We start from the raw sequence: 20,786 nt of genomic DNA on the forward strand, positions 1-20,786 counted from the left end.
CTTGGGGCTGCTCTCTGGTGGCGCAATATGTATACCTCCGGCTTGTGTTGCTAAGGTACTGGCGTCCCCTCTGCCGCGCTCTCCCTCTCGAGGTACCGGTGTGGGGTCGATCGCAATGCTTCCCGTGCACCTGGCCACCAGTGTCTTCTGTTTGTGCTCTCCTCGGTCTTCTCCTTAGGAATCCCAGTCCCTCGTCGCCATTTGTAGTGTGGATGTTCTGGGGTAGGAAGCACAGCTCACAGTTGGGTTCAGGTAAGTATAGGTTTATTTTTACTTTAACATTACCAACGGAGGGAGAGTGCCGGGGAACGTCCGCCTCGTTCGCGGGCTCGGCGCCTAATCACCCGGCATCCAAAATGTCCGCCGCGCTCCACGTCATCACGTAGACGTGAAGACTAGAGCGCGACGCTACAGGTGCTTTAGCTCTTGCAACTAATGTGGGCCATAATATTTATTTGGATTTCACATTGCTGGGGCCCCTTATATTTATAGCGATTACTCCTAGCAATGCAGTGGATGTAACAAGCAGAAACAGTCTCTCTGCTATGAGGACTTAACATACTCTACTACTGTTCATGGCCTGCTAACAAGTTTGTCGCCAGTAAAATAAATAACTGGTGAAACACACTATGAATATACCTCTCCTCCCTTTGATGCACTACTTTATATAACAAACATTTGCAATGCAGTAGGTCTGGCATTTACGCGAGTTTAAGCTATTGGCATTGCAAATGGCCATGCGTTTTATTTATGTTTCAAAAACCAAAGGCATTGTCATTTACAATGGCATAAACTCGCATAAATGTGACATCGGTTGCATTGCAAATGCTTTTTTTTTTTTTTATTAGAAGCGTTGGAAAAACTGTCTGCCAGTCTCCCAGCTTACTTGCTGTGTTTGGTCCCTACCTGCAGAGGGGGGCGGGGCTCTTCGGACACCAGGTATTCTTTTGAGGCTCGCACAGTGAGCAATGGTTTGCTGCTACTCTGCGCATGCGCCGCTTCAATCCGCGGAGCCCCGAACACGGGGAGGAGCGCAATGGCCATCGCGGAGCCCCGAACATGAGGGCTCAAGGCCTGCACGGGTCTTAGAGAGCTACGTGGGAACAGACAAGAGGCAAGTGCAGGGAAGGGTGATAGAGTGCATGCAAATCACAGACGCTTCAAATACTTCCTTTGAGGAAGCGTCGTACTCTGAAATGAATGGAAAACTAAGTCTCCTGGCGGGGGTGGAAGATGCGAGCTGGGTTGATTTTGTGGTGTTGAAAACGAGCCGTCCCCAGGGAGTCTTTAAAAAAAATATTGAGTAAATAAACAGATTCACAAAAAGACACAAGAAAGAGATGATGAATAATACAATGAGTCTTAAGTCTGCCGGGCAGCAGGCGGCCTTGCAGGATCGTGGCTGATATGAAAGCCTCTTCCAAACTTCTCACCGGCCACTAGTGGGGTCCCTCGCCGAGTCGCCGCCCGCCAGCCTTCCCGGGAGGGCAACACAGCTCACAGGCCACAGCGGAGCCGAGGCTCCCTTCCAGCCAGGGAGACTGACCGGCCACCTCTGTAACCAACTGTAACCACCCCCCGCGGCACCCTGGCTGTGGCAGGCGATGTGGCCGTTGGCTCATCACCACCTCAGTTCCATTAGAGGAGCAGTAGCTATGTGCTTTTTTCCGACCCCTACCAAGCCATGGCCCTGGGGCTATAGTTGGCTGGGAAGGGTGTGAGAAAGGGCACCGTTGGCACCTCTCCACTGCAGTATCTTTCAGGCCTTGATGGGTTTGTGTGTGTTGTGGGGGGGTGGGGGTGTTTGCATAGGCCTCGCTGTGAATCACCTTTCTGTACGATGAAAATGGAGAGGATGTTATTTAGGGTCAGAGCTGCCGAATTGGGAACTATGCAAATAGGTTTGAGACTTACCTCAGCTCAACAACCTGTAATTCTGGGCAAATTGCTTAATTGCCCAAGGACTAAAATAAAAATGAATTTGATCTTCCGCAACCAAACACAAACGAACCACATTTATAAAGCACAGCCCTGGCACCCCTAGGGGTATCTGGGCGCTGTTTCTCCGAAGATCCAGGTTTCTCTCTAGCACTGGTGGAGGCTATAGTTGGCTGGGGGGAGTAATGGAAGGGGCTTCGCTTGAGGGCCTTTTGTTGGCACCTCCACGCAAGTATTTTTCTGGTCTTGGTTTGTGGTTTGGTTAAATGTGACTTGTGCTCATATAATGGCTGCCCTTGGACCGATATCAAACTATATAAAACAGATGAAAAAGAACCTTCTGTTTGCTCGTTTTCTTCTGCGAAGGCAGGAACATAATGAAAGAGGTTTCTCCATACAATAATAAAAACGTTTGTATTCCTTCTTCGCATGGCTTTTCTGCCTTTGTTTAGTTTTAACTGTCAGTAACCGATCATTAAAGCAGCTTTAGACCACGTTTTATACTGCTTTCACCTTGCGTTCACTGTTAAAAGTACATTTTGATCAGAGTAGTAAATGCCAGCTGTGGGTGATTCTCTCCATTTTTGTACCAACCTGGACATTAAAATACTGATAATGCATTTAAAAAAACGCCCATGTGGCAGATAGCCAGATCAGGAGTTGTGGCCTTTTGTGCCACTTTATTGCACTTGGCTCGCCCAACCAAAATGTAGTGCTTCTGGTTTTTGCCAATGTTTTTGGTGCTATGAGTTTTAAAATGTATGTTATCAGACATTTCTCTAAAAATGAGCCCAATGAGACTAGCCAAATGCTGTTTCATGAATAGGTGTGATCTGGGAATGTGGGCCACTTTTTTGGGTGTTCCTGGGCCGAATTGTTAACCCAATCCGACCCTGGGTGTGGTGAGCATGGCCTGATAAGACGATCGGCTGCCTCTGGGTGTTTCGTACAATGTCAAGTCCTAGGTTGTCCGAGCTTTAGATGGAGGGGTAGTTAGTAATGTGCCAAGCGTAGTGGAGCGTGATGAGACACTTCAAAGGACATTGCAGCCTAATGGTCAGAAGTCAAAATCCACCTGCACCAGGGGTGGTTTATCAGTTGCACGTCTTGGCAGTGCTTTGAGCACTAACGCAGGTGCTGCTTGGTGCCAGGGTGAGACCACCCCGTGCAGTACAGGCCGTCTGCAGTGCCAGGTCTTCCAGGCACTGCGTGACGAGCTTTGTGAGGGTAATTGTAGCAGAGCCCCTGCATAGGGCTGCTGGACTCTGCTTCCAGCTGTGAATGATGTCACACTGTAGGGCGCTGGCACTGCCTGTAAGAGTGTGTCGCCCTGGTTAGAGATGGTGACTGAAGGTTCCTGTCAACCAGACACATCTGTTCAGGACTCAGCTCACATCTGGAGCTCTTATCTAATATTAGGACATTTGACACTGTTAGTGAGCCCTCTAGTTGGTTCAGCCTGACGCCTCCCAGTCCAAATCCGCAGCCTCTTTTCGTGCAGACTGAACCTCATTGACTAGAACCCATTCTGTATTAAACCACTACACCTAGTGCCGCTGGAGGTGACCTGCTGATCCTGCCTTGGTCCTTGCCTCATACTCACCTTAAGTCCAGGAGATTGGACTCGTGAGTCACGGTACTGTACCTGATTGCCATACTTTTTTTTCCTCCCTTGGGCTAGCATTGCAGCTTCTGAAAAATCCACTGTTGACTTTTTAAATGTAAAAGTATTTCTCTTGCAAGACTTACTTACCTGATCGTATTAATTCTGGTGCCTAAACATTATTTTATAAATTGGCGTGGATCTCCTTAATTTGTGTGCCTCATTTGTTGCCTGTGTATGTATTTTGCAGCTGTCTAACACGCCTGATAAGCCTATGGCTGACCAACCACAGTACCCCCTATAAGAGCACCTTGGAATTGCTAGAGCAAGCCACTGCCCATTCATAAGGGAATACCTGGACTCTCTGTACAATATACCTCTTTTTAGTAAGCATATAAAGAACCAGCTTCCTACAATTACTTTGCTCAGTTGTATATGTTTTCTAATCGCAGCACATTTGCTTCATAAAAGAGCACTATAGTTGCAATAAATATTGTAAACATAAATTGTGTCTTACTTTAGCTTATTATGGACATGCAGAAGGTGATCTGTTTCCACGGTTCCCTTTGGAACTAGTGTTGTGTTATAGGTTGCCAATTTACCTGTCCCTCTGGGAAGGGTAGGGGGCAGGTGGGGGCACTGCAAGCTAGTGGGATTTGGGCCCATATGTACTGATGTGGTATATCTATAGTGTTGGACCCAGGCTTGGGGCTGTGAAAGTGGGTGCTATTGCCAGTGTTGGGTCCAGTTCTGAAGGACTGAGTTCTTTCAAAGGTTGACTGGAGGTGTCAGAATAAAATGCTTAAATCTGGTACAGTGGGCTCAAGAATCTAGGCCTTGGCCTGAGAAGAGACATAGAAGGTGGGATATTATCGGTCACTTACCAGTGGAATAAGAACCGTCTATGGGGCGGTCTGGCTGGGCTGAAAAATATCCCAGTCTCTAGAGGCTGCGGTAAAAGATTAATGTGGTCTGTAAGCATGTGAACCCACTGTACTGTGGATGGATGTCTTTGAGTTATTGTGGAAGGAGGGGGAAAGGGGCAGAAATAGTGGTCATTGCCATTCCACCATGTACCCTTTACGAGGCCTGACGTGCTGGTGAGTGTTTTAGTAATGCTTGTTCCGGGGCAGTCACCTTGAAGGAAAGAGATTATCTGCTGAGATTTTAGGCTCTCTTTGTGTTTGGAGCTTGTTGCATGTGGCTTTGGTTGTGTGTCCTCTATAAAAGGAGTGAACACTTTGCACTCTTTTCCAGTGGTCCCAAGTGGATGACTGGAAGGCAGCCAACTGCATTTTCAAGTTTTCAGCCAGCGATATTGATGGAAATGGGATGCCCCTAGCTAAATATCATTTAGAGAGATCTGTACTCCTTCCCCTCTTAGGACTTGCTGCTTGCATCTGCCTGAAGTGGACATACTCATGCTGATGGTTCTGAGCTCGGTAGTCAGCCACCTTAAGTTTCATAGAGTTCTGGTAGAGCGTTTAAGCCCCCCACCAGGGCTTAATTATTTTTTATCTTGCCATGTCAATTGCCCCTGCCTCTTCGTCCATGGAGTCAGTAATCATTACTTGTCTCTAGTGGTTACACAGACCCCTTCATGTCCATCTTCTTTCTCCCCACAATCTCATTTTGGCATTTTTGATTCCATTAGACTCTTCATCATCTTTCATCTGCCGGAGTCAACCAGCTCCTGCATGGCTCTACTGGTGACACTACATTCTCTGCAGTCTTGTTTTCCCTTCTCTTATCTGCCTTTCCCAGTCACTAGCAGGAGACATAAAGAGCTAGAAGACCCCATGCTGTCTCTCTTTTACAGAGTAGGTGGAGTTTCTCCTTCTACCATTCGAACATCACACAGAACAGAACACCCCAACACATTCCTCTTCCATGGAGCGGGGTGTTGTCTCTCTGATCCTCTTGCTGATACTTTAGGACCATCTGCACCTACCTGAACCTTTTATAAAGAGTTCGGCATTGTCTCTCTGCTCTTCTGGTGGCGCAGCTACAGGCCGTATACCTTGGCAAGGAAACTGCAGCACAATTAACCCCCTGTAGACAAGGGCATGTTCCCGCTACTACTGGGGGCAGCTGAAGCTCTTCAAACAGGATTAAAGGTTCTGTACTCTCCTCCACTAGAGTCAGGGTATTGTGCTCATTCTCTCCTGGATGCTACTCTCGGTTCTTAAGTAGACCACAAGGTTCATAGACAGCCATTTCCCTTAGAGTGGCCACCTTGCATTGTGTTAAGATTGGAAAATCCCACATGAGCCAGAAATGTTATCTTCTTTTCTTATTGATTGAGGAAGATTCTTTGGTTAGAAAGGTTGGGATTCACATGTTGTTGGAGTCGTTTTGAGTAACACAGCTTGAGAAAATGCTCTGTTGAAAGTAAATAAACCTGTTGAAATAAATGAATGCTTCAGATTAATTTAAATGGCAACAAGATAAGGACAAAACATGTTTTACCTCAGGGTGTGAATCTGTGGGCCTCATACCTACCACTAATGGAGGTCAGGATCTCCTTTTTGTCTGTATGCTACTTCCAGTGGCCCACAACTCTTGTGCTGGTGCCTGTGTATATTGCTTGACCGAAGTATGAAAAAGTATGCAGAGGTTAGGGGCACCGATCAGCCTGGCTCCCCACCCTCCATGGAGAATTTGAGGAGGGCTGCAGTACATGAGGAATGTATGTGGAGGTGCACATTCTCTATTTGTCTTCATTTAGCCTAGATAGAATGCCTCCAAAAGAAAAGACGGAATTTTAGGAAGTGCTCAGATCTCAGAAACCCTTCAACTTTGCAAAAATGCAGGATTAGCTGCAAGGAACATCCACATGCACATTGTGTCAATCAGCCACTTGGTATAGTATTTAGATTCTAATATAATTGGCAGCATAGCCACCTTGGTATTTACAATGTGGCCTTATTAGGCACCTACTGTATGAACAATTACTTCTGCATTGCTTGTGGATGGGATTCGTCATACCTAGTAGATTGAAGAAGAAAGAAACTATCCCTAATATTTGGTGCCAGCAGTTCTCCCATTCTATTGCTTCATCTTGTTTCCATTATTCTTCTGTTGTAAAGGAAAGCTGGGTGCTGTATTGCATTGATACTGATGCACAAGGGTGGCATGAAGCAAGTATCTTGTGCACTGTTGGGTACTATTTTGGAAGGCTAAGATTCATTTGATGTGTGGCGGTATATTGTGAGCACCACCTGAAATGAGAAACTGCTGTCCTCCTCCTTTGTATTGTTCCCATTTCCTTTGTCATTGAGCACGAAGATGCAGAATGGGAGGATGTACGACATGTACACCCACAAACTACCACCCTGAAATCTCACACCACTGTGCCATGGTTACCCTCCTTGGTTGTAAATTGACACCTTTTGGCGCGGCCGGGCAATCCATATGTAGACACGCTCTCTGAGATTCCCCAGCTACTGCTGCCCATGCCTCACTTCCAGAACGAGGGCACACTGTACACAGTGCATACAAGAACGCATTTACTAAGCAATCTCCCAACACCTAGAGATTGCACAGCCCACTTTGACAAGCCAACTTATAATGGTCAAGCCTGTGCCTGGATGGCGCTTAACGATTGATCCCTGAAATGCTATTAAATTCTGGGGTGAATATGTTAACCTAATTTGATAGCTTAAGATATACATTCCCAGTGCCCACTTTGTCTCTACTTATACTCTTTATTATGGATTCTTTGAGACTTAAATGGATGTGGGTGACAAAGGAAGAAGACTGATAAGAGAAGTAACCAGAGGGACAACACAGATAAGAAAGTGGAACTAGGCACTAAACAAATGAGAGAGGTGAGTGGGGAAAAAGCTAAATGAAAGACATATCTGAGGCATGAGATGGAGAAGAATGGAGCAAGCCACAGGTCAGATGAGAGCTGGCCAAGACATGCAGTGGATGGAAAAGCAAAGACTAGCACAGTCTGGATACAGTAGGGTAGCAAGATTACAAAATAAAACTTTAACTTCTGCTCCCTTTTAAAATCTATCTCCTAGCAGTATATAGTACGATTACAAGGCATATTAATGTAACTAAAGTAACCTGTACTGGAACTAGGCTGTTTGTTATAATGTAATCTTTTGCATTACCTTGGCCACTAGGGGCTTATTTACAAGCCCCTTGTGCCGGCCGGTGCGTCACTGTTTCCCATGTTAAAAGTGATTCACCGGCTGCGCAAGGGGCTTGTTAATAAGCACCTAGGTTTCTATGACCTAAGCTTTTACGTCTCCTTTAATGATGAATTAGTAGTGTAATTTAATGTGTAATTATGGAATTACCTTGTTCAAAGAAATATAATCAAAAGAAAAAGATGAATGGAACACAGTAGATGAGAATGCAAATGCTGAATGAAAGAGCAGACTAAATACTTAGGCTGGTGAGAAAAGGTTGTGGCACACAAATGTGAAGAAATTATGTAGTAAAGCGCAAGTCGAATGATGTAGGAGGCCAAGGTACATACAGGTGATGGATCAAGGTACAGAGAAGATGAGAAAAGCAAGTGAGGCCCTATTCATATGATGGAAAAGAGCAAGACACAAAGCAGATAAGGGAAAGAGAAAAGGGATAATAAGAAAGGGCTGGGGCCTAATATGCACAACAGGTCTGAACACGCCACAACCCAGATGAGGAAGAGAAGCCGGATCAGAGAAGAGATTGAGACTTGATGTGGCTGATAGTCAAGTCAGGTACTATGCTGATGAGAGAGGGGAGCAAGCAAATGTAACTGAGCATAATGCAGATGAGATTGAACCAAGAAATGCAGTTGAAGACACAGGCGGCTGAACCATAAAATGGATGCTGGCGATGAAAAAGATTTTTATCAGGTGAGTGGGGTACAGTGTAGAAGATGGATGAGAGTGGGAAACAATGTCAAAGACAGACGAAGGGGGAACAAAGTACACAATGGATGAGAAAGGGGAGAGAACAACGCAGATGATGTAGGAGAGCAAGACAAAAGGTCGATGAGAAAAGGAAATGTGGTCCACACTAGTGAGACAGAGTGAGGCAGAAACAAAACCTGATATGAACAGCAGCTAAGCGACATAATAGATGAAAGTAAAATGACGCACAAGATGAATGAATGAGGGGTATGAGCACACGGTTGATGAGAGAAGTGAGGGAGGCGTGCTAGATATGAGAGAGTCATGAACTGGATAAGGGCAGAACAAGAGCCAGGAGGGATGAGAAAGGACCAAGGCACGTACAGTATGGAAACCGGGAAGCTGCACAATATAGATGAGAGAGGGGAGCAGAACACAAGCTAGATGAAGATTAACCTCAATTAGTTTACAAAGAGTCACTTAAACTGTTCAAGAAGCCAGGGACATTATTTACAAAGGACGTAATTTACAGGGAAGTAGCCTGTGACGTACACCCCACTACTTTCACTACCTTTAATCACTACATTAACATTGGCACTACTGAGAATATGATGCCAGAGCATGACTAGATGAAACAAGGTTAGTTCAAAGGTATGCACTAGTTTGCTGAAAGTTGCTACATTTAATTCAATATTAAGGGTGGTTTCTTAAATGTTACAGAATTAGATTTTTTAATTCTACTTTCATTGAAAGATTGGGATAGAATTAGTATTAGGGTGAGTTTGATTACTTTTTTAAACCAAATTAAATTAAAATTATTTTAGGTGTACTATTAGAGTTAGCTTACAGTAATTTAGTCAATTAAATTTAATATTACTAAGAGAAACCATTAAGAACACTAAACAAATACTTATGTAACTAAATTGTATTTAATTCCACTCAATTTAGAGTATAAAAAGCAAATTGTAATGTTGGCTAAAGATAAAACTAATTTAGTAGATTTTATTTAACACCAATATATTTTACGTAATTGTATGTAATAAAAGGTTAGTGTATTAAATAATTTAAGGTAATATACAAAATCTAGTTATAACTTTATTTAGCATTAGGATAAGTTTTACCTTTAGATCTGTTTTTAATTTAATAACATTAAATGACATCCAATTAAATTTATTTTGTTTAAAGTTTGGATGCGGTTATTTTCAGATTTGGGTAAAGGTAGCTAATTTAATTTCATATATTTAAATGTATATAATCAGATTTAATTTATTTGTAATTAATGTAGTTACCATTTACTGAAGTGAATTTACTTTAAATATGTTCAAATCATGGTAGAGGTTACTACTAGGCATGGTTTTGTGTTACGTATTTAATTACATTTAGTGTACGGGCTAGTGTTACTTTTGTAGCTAGAATGGATGTAAGGGGGGCATCAAAGTAGGGAAGAAATTAGAATATAAGAAAGGGAACATAGGCAGGATATGGATAATTAACTGGTGCCATACCCAAGCCAAATGAGGCATAAAATGGATGAAAGATGGGTCAGAGCCACAAGGCAGATAAGAATTCTTTAAAGGAATATACTTCTAAGAAAAGGGGTTTATGGATAGTTATAAGATTGTAGCTGTATTACAATATAATCAATTTAATGTACTCAAACGAGGCTGTAAATGTTATAAATAACCTCTTTTATTCACCTTAATGAGTTTGTAATTCTAAGTGTTTAGTTATTTATTTTGAAAGTTTTATATGGCGCAAACATGACCACAGAGGGTATCCGAGCGCTTTACAGATTATGCAAAAAGACGAGTACATGGAACACACAAATGATCATCAAATCGACAGGTACATATATTTAGAATGTCCAACATTCTCAAGAACATAGCATCTAGGGCAAAGAGCAGCGTCAAAAGGTCCGAGAGTCAAGTGGGGAAGGAGGACTGAGGCAGATATTTTTTCATCAAGAACTCTTTAACTTCTGATTTGAACAGGGCAGAGGAAGGGATCACCCTGACTTCGGGGGGAAGAGAGTCCCAGTTCCTTTGCACCATACCTGAAAATGATTGATTATAGGTCTTTGTTTTCTTAAATTTTTGTGGTTTTAGTAATAGGATGCTGGCACTTCTAGAGGCTCTTGAACCACATGAGAGCTCCAATTTCTGAGCAAGGTACATCGGGGTCTTGAGGTGGATGCCTTTGTGAATCATGCAAGCAATTTTCAGCTGTATCCGAGCTTCATAGGGGAGCCATTTCAGAGCTAGCAGGTCCAGAGAGATATGGTTGAATTGTTTTGTGCCCATAACGAGCCTGAGGGTCACCCTAAGGGGAGCCGTTATCACTCTGGGCAGGCCACACAGCGCATCACTGCCATAGTCCAGCTTTGCGATCACCAATGCTTGCACTGCAACCTTTAGGTCATGAGCAGGGAGATAAGGTTTAAGCTTCCTAAGGATGCTGAGTTGGAAGTTCGCTCCTTTGGTGAGGGAACTGATGTGTTTTTGCATGTTCAAACTCTTGTCTAGTATGATACCAAGCGAGGATGCCGAGTCAACGAGGTGAGGTCTGCAGTTAAGAGCCATAAGCTCATTCAACCATTGTTCGATGTCCGGTGATTGCTTATGGGGTGAGATAAGGAGGAATTCTGTTTTTAGAGCATTTAGTTTCAGGTGGTTACGTGTCAGCCAGCTTTGCGTTTCCAGTAGGACTGAGTTAACGGACTGAATGTCCTCAGGGGAGGCGATCTTCAGGTATAGTTGAGTAACATCCGCATACATGTGCTAGTGAATGCTGGATGATTTGAGCATTTCTGTTAGAGGCTCCATGAACAGATTAAAGAGCGTGGTAGAGAGTGTTGAACCTTGGGGAACCCCCAGCGAAACCGGTGCAGGATGGGACAGGGATTGGTTCACCTTGAAGCATTGGGATCTATTCAGGAGGAATGAGGAGAACCAATTAAGCACAGGCCCTGACAACCCCATCCTGTGTTCCAGGAGGTCAATTAGAGTATCATGTTTGACAGTGTCAAATGCTGACGAAAGGTCAAGAAGGATCAGTAGGCACGACTCATTTTGGTCCAACATTCTTAACGCGTCATCAATGCGCGTTAGGGCCGAGACTGTGCTATGGCCCGAGCGGAAACCAGATTGGCAATGGTCCAGGAGTTGGAAATGGTCGATGTGGTTGCAGAGTTGGGCAAGCACTCATTTCTCCAGGAGCTTTGCTAAGATGGGGATGTTGGAGATTGGGCGGAAGTTATGAAGGTCCGAGGGATCCGCAGTAGGTTTCTTTAAAATCGGAGTTACTTGACCCATTTTTAGGCAGTCTGGAATAACACCTTGCCGCAGTGATGCATTGACTATCGTAATCCACAATTTTAATAGGGAGGATCTAACATCCGGGAAAAGGATCGATGGCAACGGGTCATTGTAGTGGTTGGAAGGTTTCAGAGTCGCCTGCGTTTTGCGTATAGTGCATTCATCCAAGGTTTGGAAGACATTCCAGGAGGCATTATTTTTGGGGAGGTGTGGTAACGCCGGGACCATGCACTCGCTACTAGGTGGGCATAGGGGGGTAGGTGGGCTGATCGACAGGTGTTTTCAGGCCAATCGTAGTCCTGTTTCAATCTTACTGGTCTTATCTATGAAGAAATTTGTGAATTCTTCGCAATTGGGCAATGTCCCAAGACCCAGTAATGCAGAGTTCGGATGACTGTTGGCTTGGGACTTGATGAGTTCGAACAATTTTTTAGGACGGTTTTTTGCTTGGTCTGAGTTCTGAAAAAGGTGGCCTTCGAGCATCTGATGCGTTTATTATAGAAGCTTTTCAGGGATCTTAGGTGGTACAGATGCTCAAGGGGTGGATTGGACCTCCACAACCTTTCAGCAAGTCTTGGGTTTCTCCTTTCTGAATTAAGACTATCGGTAAACCATGGTTTGGAGCGTTTGGAGGGGATTCTTTTGAGCTGTAGTGGGGCTACCGAGTCTAGGACATTCAGCATTGCGTGGTTATAATGGGCCATAAGTTCGTGGACATCCGACATGTTCGGTGGAGAGGGCAGGATGTTATCACAGAGAGCAGTCAGATCATGCGGGTTGACATTCCGTAGGCATCTTTTCAACTGTTTAGGGTTCTTGGGCTGGGCTTTACTTGTTCTTACCAAATCCAGGCTACGGAAGGTGATGCAATAGTGATCGGTCCAATCACACGGGAGGATAGAATTGAGGAGGAGGGAGTTGGGCTTACCAATGACGAGATCTAAGGTAGCTCCTTTGATATGTGTGGGGCTGTCACAGATTTGAATTAGGTCAAGGTCAAGAAGGAAGGTTTTGAGGCTATTGACCACCCCATCATTTACATAATGCCAATGGAGGTTGAAGTCTCCCAGGAAGATTGGATCTGTCCAACCTAATGATGTCATAGTTGGGAGGTATTAAGAGTTCCAAGAAGGGGGTAGCTGAGTCATTAGGCCAGGTTTTCGTCAGCACTACAAGGTCAAGATCCTGTGCCAGGGTGAGATCTGCAATGTCCGTAGCATGTTTCGCTTCCGATCTACAATTTAGGAGCACACATTTGAGACTAGTGATGGCGTCTGTTGGAGCGGTAAGCGTGGTGGTGACTCGCGTGAGGTTGTTCTCATTTAGGGTTCTGGTGTTAGGCCTAGGTTCCCTGAAGGGATCAGTGGTGATGGATTCAATTTGTTGCAAGTTTGTTATGGAGGGTGGGGGAGCTGGAACATAAGAATGTAGGAGAGAGAGAATATCTGTATCAGACAGGGGGGCTTTGCATCTGGAGGGGCGCGTCGGGTCAATAAGGAGTGGAGCGGAGGCCCACCTATGAGATATATGGGAAACATGAGACGGTGACCTCTGTGCGTCAAGGGGGGAGGGGAGCCCAGAACGTCGGTGATCAGGGCGTGAGCGGCGATGGTGATTTATTGTGGTGGGGCCGCAAGGACTGAGGTTTGCAAACAAGGCCTTGGGGATATGTAATATACTGCGGACCTCTGTCTTGAGTTGTTGTAGGCAGAGTACTATCTTGTTAGGGCGGCCTTCCAGTGAGATGTGTGGAAAGGGGATTGGGAGGCATGGTCCCCGGTTTCCTGGGGCGGGAGAGAGCTTGTGACGTCGGGGGAAGGTAGTGCAGGTGGGGACGGCCTATGTCCAGCGGGAAGAGATTCAGGACACTGGAGCTGCCCACTCGGAATGGATAGGCTAGGGGAAGAGCTAGTGAGGTCAGGGGAAAGAAGGGCAATAGGAAACTGGATGCGCCCAGCGGGAACAGTTTCTGGGCAATGGAGCAGCACGCTCGGAATGGGTATGGAAGGGGAGGAGCTAGTTAGGTCGGGGGAAGGTAGGGCAGTAGGTGCCTGAGTGTGTCCCAAGGGGAGGGATTCAGGAAAGTGGCACTGCAAGCTCTGGAGGCTGGGTAGTATAGGAGAGGAGGGGAATGATGGATAAAGACCAGTGGAGGCTGATGGGAGCCTGGTGGGAGTGTGAATTGGGCTGGAGGAAGAATCGGGTTGTTGTGAGCACTGGGACTAGGCGGGTTAGGACTAGCAAACCATACGGGGGGAGCGGGAGGGTTCGCGAGATGACTGTACTGGCGCAGCTCGTACAGTGCGGGTATTGCAAGGGAGTTATTAGGAGTTAGGGTAGGAAGTGGGGGGTCCAACAAGGCAGATGTGGGATCAGCGGGAGGTGGTGTTGAGGTAGGGGATAGAGCCTGCGAGTTCTGGGGGACCACTGGGGTTCCCGCCCTTCCGCGGTGTGCGGGATTGCCGCTAGCCACTGTATTTAAGATGGAGGGGAAGAATGTGTCAAATCGCATTAGATTGTGGTCGGAGGCTTGTATAAGAATGATTCAATTTTTGTAGAGGGAGATGGTGGCTTCAGCTCTGTAATCCGCGGAGGGCGCCACAATCCATCTCAGACCATGTGGCTTTTTCAGGGAAGTGGAGATTTTGAGCCGAGAGTGGTAACCATCCGCCATTGAGCATGACGATTAGTGTAGAAGATGAGGTCATTTATGGTAGCACCCTTTCTGGTAGAGAAGTAGGGGTCTGAGATGAGGGTTTCCGGGTGTGATTTAAGTAGTTTGAAGTGTTTTGCTGCATTTTTTGATAAGTTTGGGGGGTATCTGATTTGGAAAGCTTTGTGACAAGTAGGTTCCAGGTTTGGCGAGCAAAGGGTCGTAAGTTTAGGTTCCATATTGGCAAATGCCTTCTCAGCGTAACAGAGTGGGTAAGAGGGGAACTGGGCAGAGCTCGGCTTCGACCATCAGAGGCGTAAGAATACCAAGCGACACAGGCATGGGAATCTCTCTAATTTATGGCAGGCCCCTCAGGATCCTTAGGGTCAATTAGTTTTAGAAGGGCCCGATAATCACGGGCTAAGAGACCAGGGGTTGGACCTTGATGAATAGAGGCAGAGTGGAATTACCAATTGGGAAGCAGGCAAGGCAGGCAGTTCAAGAACCAACATAAGGGATGGGAAAAACACTGCATAATGTGTGGTATTGAGGCACATATAGTAGGGCCCGGTGTGGTCATGTATGGCCATTGAGTTACCCACCCGAAGATGGCCACCATAAGTGAGTGTGGAAATATAGGTAGAGAGTGCCCAATCCAAGATGGCCGCCATATGTTGGGAGAGGGGCAGGCCCCTTTCTATATCCATGCCCTGCCGAGCATCGAGCCCGGGGAAGGGGGCGCCTTATTCAGATTATATTTACCTGGTATGGTGTGGAAACAAAACCCTTGGCCAAGGAATTGGGAAGAGCTCCCTGGGACAGATCAGGTGACCAAAGCTCAGGACAAGATTCAGGACAGTTGACCTCTTCTAGATACGGCGCCTGCGCCGCACCTCTCTCTGATGCTATTTTCCTCCTTGATTCTTCCGGGATGTTCTCAAATATGTGCCGCCTCGATTCTTCTGCGATGTTCTCTAATTAGGAGCCTCCTCGATTCTTCCACGATGTTCTCTAATTAATTGACTCAAAAGTTCTAAGTCTGGACTTGGATCTTCTTCAGTATTTTCTCAAATTTTGGACAGCATCTCATTCTCTCAGCATTCTCCGTCTCTGTGTTAACTAATCTAACTAAACTACCTCTATTATACCTCTCTAATGGCATGTACCACCCCTTGATGTTTCGAATTTACTTAACTCCTAACTCTGATTGGACAAGGAAAGGGGAGATGATCATCACACCATGCTAAGTTTAATACTTTTCTTTAAGCTCAATGTTCTATGTTCCCTTCCCTTAATTTAATTTCCCATTCTTTATTTCCCACCCGTATTCATAAGTAATCAATACAAAGTGTACAGTTTTATTAAAATTTCTTCCGTTCTCAGGACATCATGCTTGTTCTCAGGGCATGTTAGTTTTCTACTTTTGGATGACGTTCAAGGCTTTGCACCACGGCTCCTAGGTCATTTCACCTGCGCATGTGGAGTGTTCACATGATGCGCGAACTTCAGTCCTGCACGGAGCCCCAAATACGAACTAATAGAGACGTCAAAGAAAGAGAGAATTAAAATAAATGATTTCACTGTATACCACTTATCTCTACTATTCCCGTTTACTTATATAAATCTTAGGCATTAGGATTTTAGTAAACTTACATGGTTTAGTTTCAGCAAAGCATGAGCATTATCATGTAATTTTCATGCAGCCATTTTAAGAGCAACTGCGCAGCTGCAAAGATTTCCCTCCAAGCGATAGTACGTCATACTGAGTAGATGCAGTAGCGCATGCAGAATCCCGTGTTTAGCGGCCATTTTAGAGACACACGGGTTACTTGTTAATAATACACATAGGCAAGCTTCCCCTAGATTCTGTGTACAGATTTTCTGGTCCATTATTAGTAATTACGAACACAATTATAACGGTATTACAAGTTATTGAGAGGATTGCTTCTGAGCAAGTCTCTTGTACACGAGTCCTTGCTCCATCAGAAGTAGCTCTTTTGGTACATCTGAGCCTCATCGGGGAGCCTGTTCCCGTTCCCTGGGGCAGTGGTCAATCAGGCACAGTCATTTGCCTCTGTAATTATTTCCTGTCTCTCTATCTCGTCCATATGATGTTCCCCTGATGGCCATCTTGAAAGCCTACCATTCTATCAGTCCATCGGAGGATGTCCAGATGTTCTTTGCAAACTAGTGGCAAATCTTTTCACTCAGTGTTCCCAGACATAGATGCAGTAGATTGAAGACTCCCAGTAGAGACTGCTGATATGGGCCTGCTTCACCATTTCCTAACAGAAGGGTATTTTAGTCAGAGGAGGACACAATAGACTTATGGCTCTGAAGAAGTAATCTTGGCCAAATGTTCTTCTGTTTCTAAAACCAGAAAATAATGGAGATATAACATACTCTTTGTATTCATCGCCTTTGCTTTTGAAGTTGTGAATTCATTAGACACATATACTCTTGTGATCCAGGGACCATCACTATATTCAGAACAGGTTAGAAACAGCTCCCTACCACTGATGCACCAAGGATGACCTTTAATTACCAACAACCATGTGTTGCAGCATAAGATGGAGTGAAAATATTAAATTTGCCAATTTCTGAATGTTAGATTGGACAGCCTTAGGGTGGACATCCCTAAAACGTTTAGCCTTCCCCCGCCTGTTTTGCTCTAATTTGCTTTTGTTGGCTTTTGGACTCTGTAAACTTTACCACTGATAGCCAGTGCCAAAGTGCTTGTGCTCACTCCTTCAAACATAGTGCCATTGAACTACACGTGACTGGCACATTTAAATTACTTACAAGTCTCTAGTAAAGTGGCATAACATGTATGCAGGCCTGTAAATTAAATGCCTCTAGTGGGCCTGCAGCACTTATTGTGCCACCTCAGGGTTGGTTTGATGCTTGAATGGGTCCACTTCTCAATAGCTTCAAGCCTGACAGATATTACATCACAGACTATTGAAGTGATTAAGTGGAGGGAAGGTAAGGTAGGGATCAGCAGGTAGGGAGATCTGAAATAAACAACACACAATTACTGAGATGAAAACGTAAGAGGTACTTTCTTACACTCTTAGTAATTATAAAAGGTCAAAATACACCTGAGCACACCCAAGGAGAATCACTATAATCCAAAGGTTTGGTCAAAACCTAGGCAACGTGAACAGTAGTCAATTATTCCAATGTCCTTTTTCGCAATCGTATATAAAGAAGTTTCCTAATCAGGTCCTGTTGCAGATTTTTTTAATCATCAAACAACAACGCAGAGCAGCAACAACCGACGCGCGTTTCGCCCACTGGGCTTTTTCAAGGCTAGCAAATCATAGTTACGTCTCCTAAGTGGATTGTAGTTGAGGATTGTATATCCATCTTTTTCTGGATTAGTTCCCGTTTAATCAGTGTCCACGCTAATCTTCTTGTTAAGCGTTTAAATATCAGCCTGGGACACGTTGTGATCGAGCAGTATAACGTGTTGTAAGTAAGGTTCCCCTTCGAGTCTAGGAAACGGGTATCAGACCTTGATAAGCCCTGATTTAGGCAACGAAATCCTGTCGGAGACGCGTGGCAACTCGGAGTGTAATTATCCTTCCCCTCTACTCTATAGTACAAAGACAATACCTGTTAACAAAAATAACTGTAAGGATAGCCGTCTACTGATGGGTTGTTTCTTCACAGTGGAACTAGTAAAGTAGTATAGGTACAACTAAAGGGAAGAGAAAAAGATCATAAATATCCTGCTATATTACTTGTGTTCTGTTTAGCTCTAAGCTGTGTCTACATACCCCTTTATTTGTCAGGCAAGCTATCACAGGGGAGGTGTTAGGTAGTCCTCTTGCATTCTCAGTCTTTTCCCCTGTTGGTAGGCATAACAAAATAGCAGGAAAACAGAGAATCAACAAGCTATTTCTTCAATAGCATCCATATGAGACAGTTCCACTGAAAACGATTCTATAGTTCTTGGTAATTTAGGCAAAGTCATCAACAAAAGCTGGGGCCTCTCAGGAATCCTTGAGAAGCGAAATGCCCCTTTACACCACGGTCAGACTGTAAACAGCATTGGAGTTACCTTCACTCTGAAGGAGAGTTTGAAAAGCCTTTGTTAATGTATCCACAATAACTATTAGCCCCTTAATATTCCTCTCCGCATGAGTCTAGTCATCCAACTCTCCAACGGAGAGAAACAACGCAAAGATAAGTGGAGAAAGCACTATTCCCTTCTGCAACCACCTCTGCAAGGGCTCCGCCGAGACCAGCCAACAGATGAGAGCACAGGATGTCAAAAATCCCCAAGGAGCAAGGAAACACTCTCCCCCTCTGCAAGGGCCACTCCAAAGACCCCCCAACAGAATGGAGAGTAAGTCGTCAGCCAACGAGGTCCGAGTGAAGACCTTGCTAACCGCAGGAGTCACCGACGAGCCCACCGGTAATTGAAACAAAGAAGTGGTGCCACAGACACCCTTACCGGACTGGCTCGCCAGGATACAAATGCCGGGGTCAAGCAGAATAATTGGCAGCGCTGCAATGTCCCGGAAGTGCATATATAGAAGTTATGCGGTCCGCGTGATGACTCCTACGTGTCCGCGGCCGCATTGCCTCATGAGAAGTGTAGTCAGGAACACTCCCGATGTCAGTGTTCTAGCATGTGCGCGCCGTTCTCTGGTGAGATCTGACAGCCACCCACTTAAGCAACCCTTTCAAACATGTCTAAGGCCTGTCATTGCAGTCTGTGCGGAGTTTCAAACAGCCAATCTGACTTAGCAAAATAACCGTTTGCCAGGACGACAACTCCTTTTTTAAAATACAAATAAAACACCCCTAATGTAGGCCCTAATCAGTCCTTAGCGTAGGGTACCGTGTATTTAAAAAGTTGGACATGTGGTTTTAAGTTTTGTCCTCGTGGTGAAAATAATACAAATGTGTTTTTCACTACCGTTAGGCCTACGTCTCCCATGCGATAACATTGGTTTAGCTTATTACATTTAATAAGTTATTGGGACGGAAAAATTCTCTGCATGGTAAGTGATGTGTACCTCTGCCCTGAGTGCCCTACTGTACTGTTGTCTGAATCCCTTATTCTGATTTTTTGCCTTGGACAAACACGAAACGTGTGTGTGCGCGCCATGATATAGGCCTGTCTCTTGGATTGCGACCTTGTTGGAGCAGGAGGGGCACCCAAAGCACTACCCTCATTAGTGGAAGGCTATTGCCTTCACGAGGAGTTGAGCAGCACAAGTGTGGCAGTGGCAGCATACTGTGTAGGTATTATTCGTACTGAAAAGGTCCTTTTTACCCTGTGCCACAGGAGTGAGGCCTACAGGCTACTCGCCAATTTAAAAGTGCCGCTGCTGTGTGCTCAACTCACCCTTGGCCTAGATCAGTTAGATGTGGATGTGCTACGCAGTGCAGGAGTAGTGCCTCTGAAGGGTACAGTACAGGGATTGAGAAGTTCTACACAGTATATGCATGGTTACTGCACGCACTGAATATATGTATGCCGGTTGGGGTACAGTACATAAGAGATGTAATGCTGAGCAGTGCATGCACAAGAAAGGCACGTGCTGAGTCTGTGTGCCCGCATCAAGTACAATACATGAAGAGGGAAGTGTTGTGCAGCACACATGGTGAGTGTGTGTGTTATAAAAAACAAAAGTACACCCTGGTAATATGCATAAAGGCTTCATTGTTGAACAGTGCACAGAGATTGAATGTGTTTGCTGAATATATGTGTGCCTGTAATGGTACACTGAATGGAAGTAGAAGAGCTGTACAGTAAGTGTGCTGTGGAAGCATACTGAGTGCCAGTGTGCCTGCAATAGTACATTACATGGAGGACCCTGGGTTCCTTTTTGAGAGGTCCAGGTTTGCCTGGTGACCACTAGGGGTGGGTGGAATGTTGCATTCTGCCCACCGAATGGGGAGAATTTTGCAAATCTACATTACTCTATTTTTCACATCATTTTATTGTTGACATCCAATACAATACCAGGGCCTCAGAGACTGAGACTTGTAGACTTGTTGTAGACTTGTAAAGCGCACAGCTGCCCCAGCAACGGGGCGTCCCGGCGCTGTAGACCGCTGGGGAACCCGTCCTGGCTATCCCTGTGAGATGGTCCCTTTCTGGGTATCTCCAAGGTGAAACCAGGCATCCCCGGCGTCTGTGGGGGGCCGTTGTAGAGATGAGGCAAGCTTAATGCCCAGAGTTGCCGAGTGTGTTCCTGGTTAGAGTAGGTACCGAGGCGAGAATTATCGAGTCCGTTTTGACCCTGGTCCACGACCCTGCCGCGTCGGGAATTGAACCCTGGTCCCTGGCCGATTCTCTGCTTACGGGTCTGCCGCCTCTAACCAGTGAGCCACACCTCTCCACTGAGAGCACCCCGTACATATATAAATGGTGACAAACATATGAAGCAACATTTTCAACA

At 45.3% G+C, this 20,786-nt stretch overlaps 1 long non-coding RNA gene across 2 annotated transcripts in view; it reads left to right on the forward strand.

Annotated features, from left to right (window-relative positions):
- Window positions 1-20,786, forward strand: part of LOC146833247 (uncharacterized) — a 124,020-nt gene that overhangs the window by 99,352 nt on the left and 3,882 nt on the right. The window contains exon 1 of one of the 2 annotated variants that reach the window (XR_014960549.1): window positions 978-1,114. The exons of the other annotated variant lie outside the window; for it this stretch is intronic. This is a non-coding gene — a long non-coding RNA (uncharacterized LOC146833247). Of the gene's footprint in view, window positions 1-977; window positions 1,115-20,786 lie in introns of those variants that run through there. 2 annotated transcript variants of the gene reach the window in all.

This window comes from Triturus cristatus, chromosome 4_2 (assembly GCF_964204655.1).
Source record: "Triturus cristatus chromosome 4_2, aTriCri1.1, whole genome shotgun sequence".
In the NCBI taxonomy this organism is placed as follows: Eukaryota; Metazoa; Chordata; class Amphibia; order Caudata; family Salamandridae; genus Triturus; species Triturus cristatus.